The sequence below is a fragment of the Aplidium turbinatum genome, chromosome 8, assembly GCF_918807975.1.
Source record: "Aplidium turbinatum chromosome 8, kaAplTurb1.1, whole genome shotgun sequence".
Taxonomy (NCBI): Eukaryota; Metazoa; Chordata; class Ascidiacea; order Aplousobranchia; family Polyclinidae; genus Aplidium; species Aplidium turbinatum.
The window spans coordinates 31,391,113-31,398,365 of record NC_137479.1 but is presented as its reverse complement, the minus strand read 5'-3'; positions in this window follow the sequence as shown (position 1 = coordinate 31,398,365).

Here is a 7,253-nt window from a genome sequence, read left to right as displayed (position 1 = left end):
TTAGTTCAGTTGCAGAAGAAAAAATATTATTAGCAGAGGGTGGAAATCGAACCCACGAAATCGAAATTACTACTCCTCTGCCCTAACCATTAGGCAACGCTGGTTGTAGCGAAGCATTCAGTTAAATTTCTTTGTATCAAAATTTTTCGATCAGAATATTACGTGTCGAGTCACATGACTGAAATCAGCTGAATCGCGAGTACGCTTTTCGACGAGTGGGTAATGTTAAACAGGGTTGCCAGATACTCAAGCTATAGTAAGGCCAAATCCATTATAAAAAAAGGCCAAATTTTTATTTACTTCTAAGGCTAAATAAACGCTAACAACTTAATTGAAATAATTTTTTTTAAATGCCACTTTACAATCAAATATGACAGATAATAATGATTTAGCACTGTCAGAGCATAATGACCGGTTCGTTTGCATAATTTGATCAATGAAAAATTACTGTAGTAGCAGATAAACTAGAAACCATTATTACTTCAATTCATGAACAGTGCTATTCGGAACATCTAGCTAAGCAATAAGCATGAATTTGTCTTATTGAGTATATGTACCAGGGATGTCTACAACTACAGCACTGGAAACTATTTTCAGTGCTATACATGACTACAGAAGAATTATTAAAATAAAACACTGTTTTAAATTAAAATAAAACAATTATTAAAATAAAACACAGATTTGTCACATTTTGAAGGATTTTATTAACAGGCTGACTCAAATTGTCTTCAACAATGCAGTTTCTACAACTAAAGTTCTTTCAGAAAATATTGTAAGAGGGTGACAAACATTTCCCTTATTAGTAATAAGTATTTAAAGCTTTGTACGATATCGTTAGCTTTCTTTGAGTTGATTGATAGTTATTAATCTTCATAAATGCCAATTATAATACGAAATGAAACCTCTATCAGAAGTAGTTTTCTCCAAACCACCAACATTAACGTAAATGGAGAAAATAAACATTTTCTACAATTCAGTAGATTGTTTCTGATCGTTACTCAATGCACATTATAAAAAATACGTCTTGGCAGGGCCATTGAGTGCATAATTGGGGCCGGTACCAAGCCAAACTCCGGGTCCCCTCAAAGTTTCAATTGGCAATGCACAAATAAATATACGTACGACCTGAATTTCTCTTTCACAGGTTTACTTTTTCTGCATAATTAGTGCAAACTATTATTTATCACATAGGTCCTCACAACAAGTACGGTGTGTGGAAAAAATAACATACCGGTACATAAAATAATAACCGTTTTAAATACGTTTGCCTGCAGAAATGACAAACTTTAGAAAAGACCCTGAATACTTGGTGTAAAATAGCATACGTCTTTAGCATACACACAACACGACTACAAAAATAATTGCCAATGCAGCAGCCAAAAGAAAGACCATGAAACTGTAATGATAAATGTTTATCAGGGGTGTAGTCAGGGGGGCGAGAAAAGGGAGCAATTGCCCCCCCCGAAATATTTTAATGTAACATTTCACACTCTATTACCGGATCATTTGACAAAGTTTTACTACCGATTTTTGGCTGAAAGAATGGCAATTTTAAAATGTATTTTAAAAAATTTTCTGGGGGAGGACCCCAGTGAGTGCTCCACCTTCAATGAAACTCGTTGCCACTCCAGGCTCACTCACATATGAAAAAATACTTATTTGCCACCCCTAAAATTTTGTGCTGGCTGCACCCCTGATATTATATTTCATAGCCTATGGAAAATTTCAAGATTAATACTCGATCTTGCCTCACACCATCACATACACCAAAGGGATGAGAATTATGGTATCCCTACTTTACAATCATACATTGTTTTGCATAAAAATACAAGAATTGTACAAATATGATCGGATCATTGAACAAGCTTTGAAAACTTTACTTGGTCAAATTCATTTGAACAGTCTAAACATATAGTACAGTAAATAAGTGCAGGCAATGGGTTTAGCAAAATACAAGATAGTTAACCTATTGATTTAAAAAAAATACACTTACTGAAGTTGAAGCCAAACTGATTGTCAGTCATACATAAAAAGACTCTATTTATGAAAAACAAAATCCTTAAAAATTGTTGAATGTCATGTTGGCAAATGTGTTTGGGCTATCACAATGACTACTGTTGTCTTTGTTGCTTTTCACAGCACATACAATTTCAGAATACATGCAATAATTAGGTGCATGTCCAAGATACATTGAAGAAATGACTAGAAAAAGGTAACATACAAAAATCATAAGACGGATTAATACTCTCAGTTGTGGTACCCAGCTGATTAATTAATACCAATTTTTCAACACATTGTTTTGAACATATCTACAACGCAAAGGTACAAAAACCAACAAAGGTATAATCATCACGTTTCTATCTTGTAGGAGGGTTTGGATGCAATGCATCATTGTTCATCACGAAGAAAACTTCTTAGTCTTACAGCATTTTTATAACAAAAGTAGAACACTCCTAATGCAGTAAGCTACATACTCACCATGGCACTGAGGTTTAACACCAAGGTCTACTGAAATCTGTACATGCCAACAATACCAGCTCCACCAGTCATTCTAACTCTATCAACGGATAACGAGAGAGGTGAACCGGTGGTAGACAAAAACTTTCTAATTACTTTTATGTTCATACTTGTCACTTAAATACTTTTGTAGTAAGTATTAATTCTTTTAACTTTGTCTTGTTTTGAAGTTGTTCTTGAACTCCTTGTGTTTTTGCTTCTTGTTTTTATATGTGGCAAAGCTTCTTTATTAATGAAGTAAAACCTGGTCAAATGCTGAGTCATTTTCAAATCACTGATATTTTATTAAGAAATTGGAATGCCTTTCTACCACCAGAAAGTGGTCCATCACCATGAATATGCTTAAAAGCAACTTCATTCCTTTGTTCAACATCACGCAACTGAGCTTTCCCTTCTATTTTCCTGTTCTTTTTTTGATGAATGAACTTTCCACGAAAGGACACAATCATTTAAATACAAAATTATAACTTTCAGAAATGTTTGTAATGGCCCTGATTACCTGTGACAGCAAAAACTCTGCATCTAAATGTGATTGCTATGAACTACGAATAAAACTAGATAAAAGTCTTCGCTAAGCACCTTGTTATAAGGAGGATTTTTAAAAGTACCCCACTTTTGAGACGATGTTTCAGCCTAACACTTACCAGCAAAAAATAAACTTGTTGCTTCAGGATGTTCACAAACTCGTTTAATTAAAAAAGCGATGGCATTTAAAAAAGTTTTTTCTAGTAGGCTCACTTTTTAACATATCCATCATGTATTTTTGTTTTTACAAACACAGCTCCTAAATGTCAAAAAGCTGTTTATGGTAAATATAACACAGTGGTGCTTTGTTGGTTATTGTTGCCGCAAAAGTATTTTAACTTGTAAAAACATTAATGATTTTGTTAGATTTGTTTCAATGTTAATATTATGTTAAGATTAACTTGATCGAGTAGTCTTTGACCCATTGTGGATTTTAAAGCATTTCTAACTCCTTCAATCCTACTTATTTCCAGTAGATTTAGTCTAAGTCTAAATTACCATAGTCCAAGTCTAAATTACCATGTTGTACCGGTATATCGCGATTTCGGGTATTGAACCATTTTCAGTACAACTCCATAACCAGCACATTAAAATTTACAGCAGTTCAGTTTAGAAAAAGGCTGAATAAAAATGACTGTGGCTATCATTCCCATACAAGGGTTGCCAGACATGGAATTCTGCCCAATTTTGAGAAAATACTGTAGCCTACGTTAAATTGCCCACTCCATTTTTTTTTTATAAAGTGTAGCACACTGCAAAAACTTAATCCAAATACAGTCAAGTTACTACAATTTTTCATGCATATTACAAAGTACCGGTATTTGACTTGCGATAACTTGAAAGATCCAGTGTCTAAATATACCGTACTTGGAGCAAAACTAAAGTTCTTGATTTTTTATTATTACAGTGCAGTGTTAAACACTTGTCATGCAGCCACCAAAAAAAATGTGGGCATAAAAAGATCTGGGGGCTTGATTTAATTCTTTCAATTTTGATCACTTTTACAAAAGCATGGCTAATAAAACGTACTTAGAGACAAATGTCATTTTAAATAAACCATGCCATAATAGCAACCACAAAAATGACTGCAATGATGAATGATGAGTTTTTTCATGATGAAATCAGCACCTATCAGTTAGGCAAACTTTAAAGCCTGGAAAAACTTAAAAGGTATAGTTTTTACATAGTCAAAATAAAACATTCATACAGTACTTGTTTGACATATCATTGGGCTATGTTAGTTAAAGCAGTAGACACTAGACAAGGCACTCTAACAGCTGCAAGGTATTATGGTATCTGTTAAACATACCCAAAGATTAAATTGGTGAATGCCTTACCTATTCTGGTATACCTATGCCTGTTGAACTGCCCAGGTACTTTTCAGTTTTAACTATCAACTAAGCAGCTTCAAAAAGAAAACAGACCCATCACCAGTGGTTTGAACTGCTGGACTTGGCTGGGCTGCATTGATCAAAAGTCTCACCAAATAGCCAGTTGAGTATGTGGGAGTGGCAAATAAATCATGGTTAGTTAACTCTAGTTAAAATAACAATAACACATGAACTTTTTATCAATCAACTGCTTTTAACTTTTCTTTAGCAATCGCTATCTTTTCGAGTATTCCTGCCACATTTTGCCAGCAACTCAGACTGTTAACGTTTCAAAGAAAAATGTGACAAATCAGGCCAGACACTAGAGGGGGCCATGTATCAACTAAAGAATGTATAAAATTCAATTTCGCGATAACAATATAAAATATAGCCTTCACTCACTTCAAAACTTATTTGATGTACGGTATAGAAGTTTAAAACCACGAATCTAAAAAATCAAAAATAAACGAATGCAAAGATTCCCTGTCGTTCTGTAGCATTTTGCGTATTGCAAACCGGATCAGAAGTAAACGTGGAGTGTTCAACAATCAGTGAAATGTGTTGTCGTAGGCTTTTATAATAAACTTATTCACAGACCAACCCAGTACGAAATCAATACGTTTAAGATGTCATAAGAACTAAAACTAATACTCGGTTTTGAAATTATTTAGCAGCAAACAAAATACGACAGAATTGCACAAATGGAATGCAAACACATCACACTAACAAACAAGGCAAGTGTATACTTTCCGGTTTACGGCAGGTGCAACTCAATAGAACCGCCCTGTCCACCGCTAACACATTCTCTACTCTCTACCTATGTCTCTACTCACCAATTAAAATTAAAACGAATATAAGTCAGCCTCTAAGTGATGATAAGTGATACTTTTATATTACAATTGAAATTGAATTTCCTTAAAATAATACTTTCTAAACCGGTCAAAACTTGCAGCCATAAAAAGGGCCAAATAAGGCCAGATTTTCTGGCTTTATTTGCATCAATTTCTTTAGGCCAACTGCAATTTAAAAAGGCCAATTTTCTGGAATTTGGCCTAAAAAAAGGCCATCTGGCAACCCTGATGTTAAAGTGCCCACCGCTCACTAGTGTCTGCAGCGTTGCCAGACGCCGCCAGATGAATTTCCTATTGCCAGCGGTTAAATTCCCCCAACGCAACTTTATTTCATTTTCACTTTTCTACCGAAACATGTTTGAAGGCAAAAAAGGTCTTTATCTGCTAAAAAAGAATAGATTTGCACCTATTTCTGTGGCAGGTTTTGTAGCTTGTTTCAGCTTTTTGCAATATGGAAATTTCTCCGATTTTGAATTTTTGTCTTCAACTACTGTTTACTTTCATTATATTGTTACGAAAGTTGGCAACACTAATTGTTTAGCAGTGTTGCCAAATGCATTTTGCATAATCGAGTTTTCACAGTACAAGTCTTAAATTATAATTTAATTATACTATAATTATAGTACAACCAGGATATTAGAAAAAGGCTGTAAACGGTCATTTAGTCATCCATCACGTCATAACAATACATCTCATTACACATTCATAGACAAAGGTGTGTGCAGAGACAGGCACACTATTAAAATAAAGTGCAGACACTCCACCTGGCAACCTTGTCTAAGCAATTCAGTATACAAAGTTGCCAGATTGAGCTTATGTTTCTATTTTCCCAAGTGCCAGTCCTGCTGATTAGCAGGGATGTAGCCTGAGATTATACTGAAAAAAAGCGCCGTGTGCTGCCTCTATTTAAACTAGCTGATGAGTTAACCCAGGTACCATCCATCAACACGCAGACGAAAGTAAACTAGCTTTGTTTGTGTCAGCAATGAAAGTTATTTTTAGAAGTCACCAATCAATATTAACTAACACACCTTACCTTTTCGACTACAGTCTTAAATTGTCATAGCAAGCACATTCAGAAAATATTAATTTATGTTTTCATGGATGCATAGTCTACTTGCAGATTTTTCGGATGCTATAGATCTTATGCACAGAATGAAATTGGTGTGTTTGTTTGATCATAATTGTTAGACCATTTACATAGCCTACACAGCAAAAAACTCTGAAAGCCAACTACACAGCTTAAGGCAAAGCCTAGAAAGCTGCAGCGAATGAAATGGTAGGCAAACATTGGTTGAAACATGTAGGTTTACTTGAGTTGCCCTATCCTCTCAATCTCAACAACTAGGAAAAATGTTTTCAAGGAAATAGACAGAGTGTATAGTTAGTCTGTAACTTTAAATACGTAGCCTACACGAGGGCTCCTGAATTTCGGAATTTGTTGTTGATCAGGTCTTTATCTGATATCTGTAGTTGCAGGGTTGCAGCCAAATAAAATAGCCTATTACTTAGTAGGCTACAAATATTTATCTGGTCTAGTTTTGAATCTTTATCCTCAGACTGACAAAGCCTTGATAGGTTATTCCTGGTAGTTTCGCATACTTGCAGACTGTAGGCTCTTGAGTCAGTCTTGACGCAGGGTCGGTTACCGAGCTAGTGAACTTTTCCGATTGTTCCTGGGGAATTATTCCATTCACTAGGTGCCGCTGAATGGAGAGAAGTCCTGAAATTCGTTGCTCAAGCGCACACCTCGAGAGTCGAACCAGCGCCGCGTGATCTTGAGCCGGGCGCGTAATCACTGAGCCAACGGGGCGGTCGTTGGCTTTTGACATCAACTATCTGTTGAGGTTTCTATAAATATTTCATGAACTTCATCTTCAACAGGTGTTTGAAATCTAGGCTTTTTATTCAAGTGAAAATAAGTAAAGGATATGTAGGCCTACTGTATGTCACTTCTGACTCTGTGGACGATGCAAAGAAAAAGTGAAGA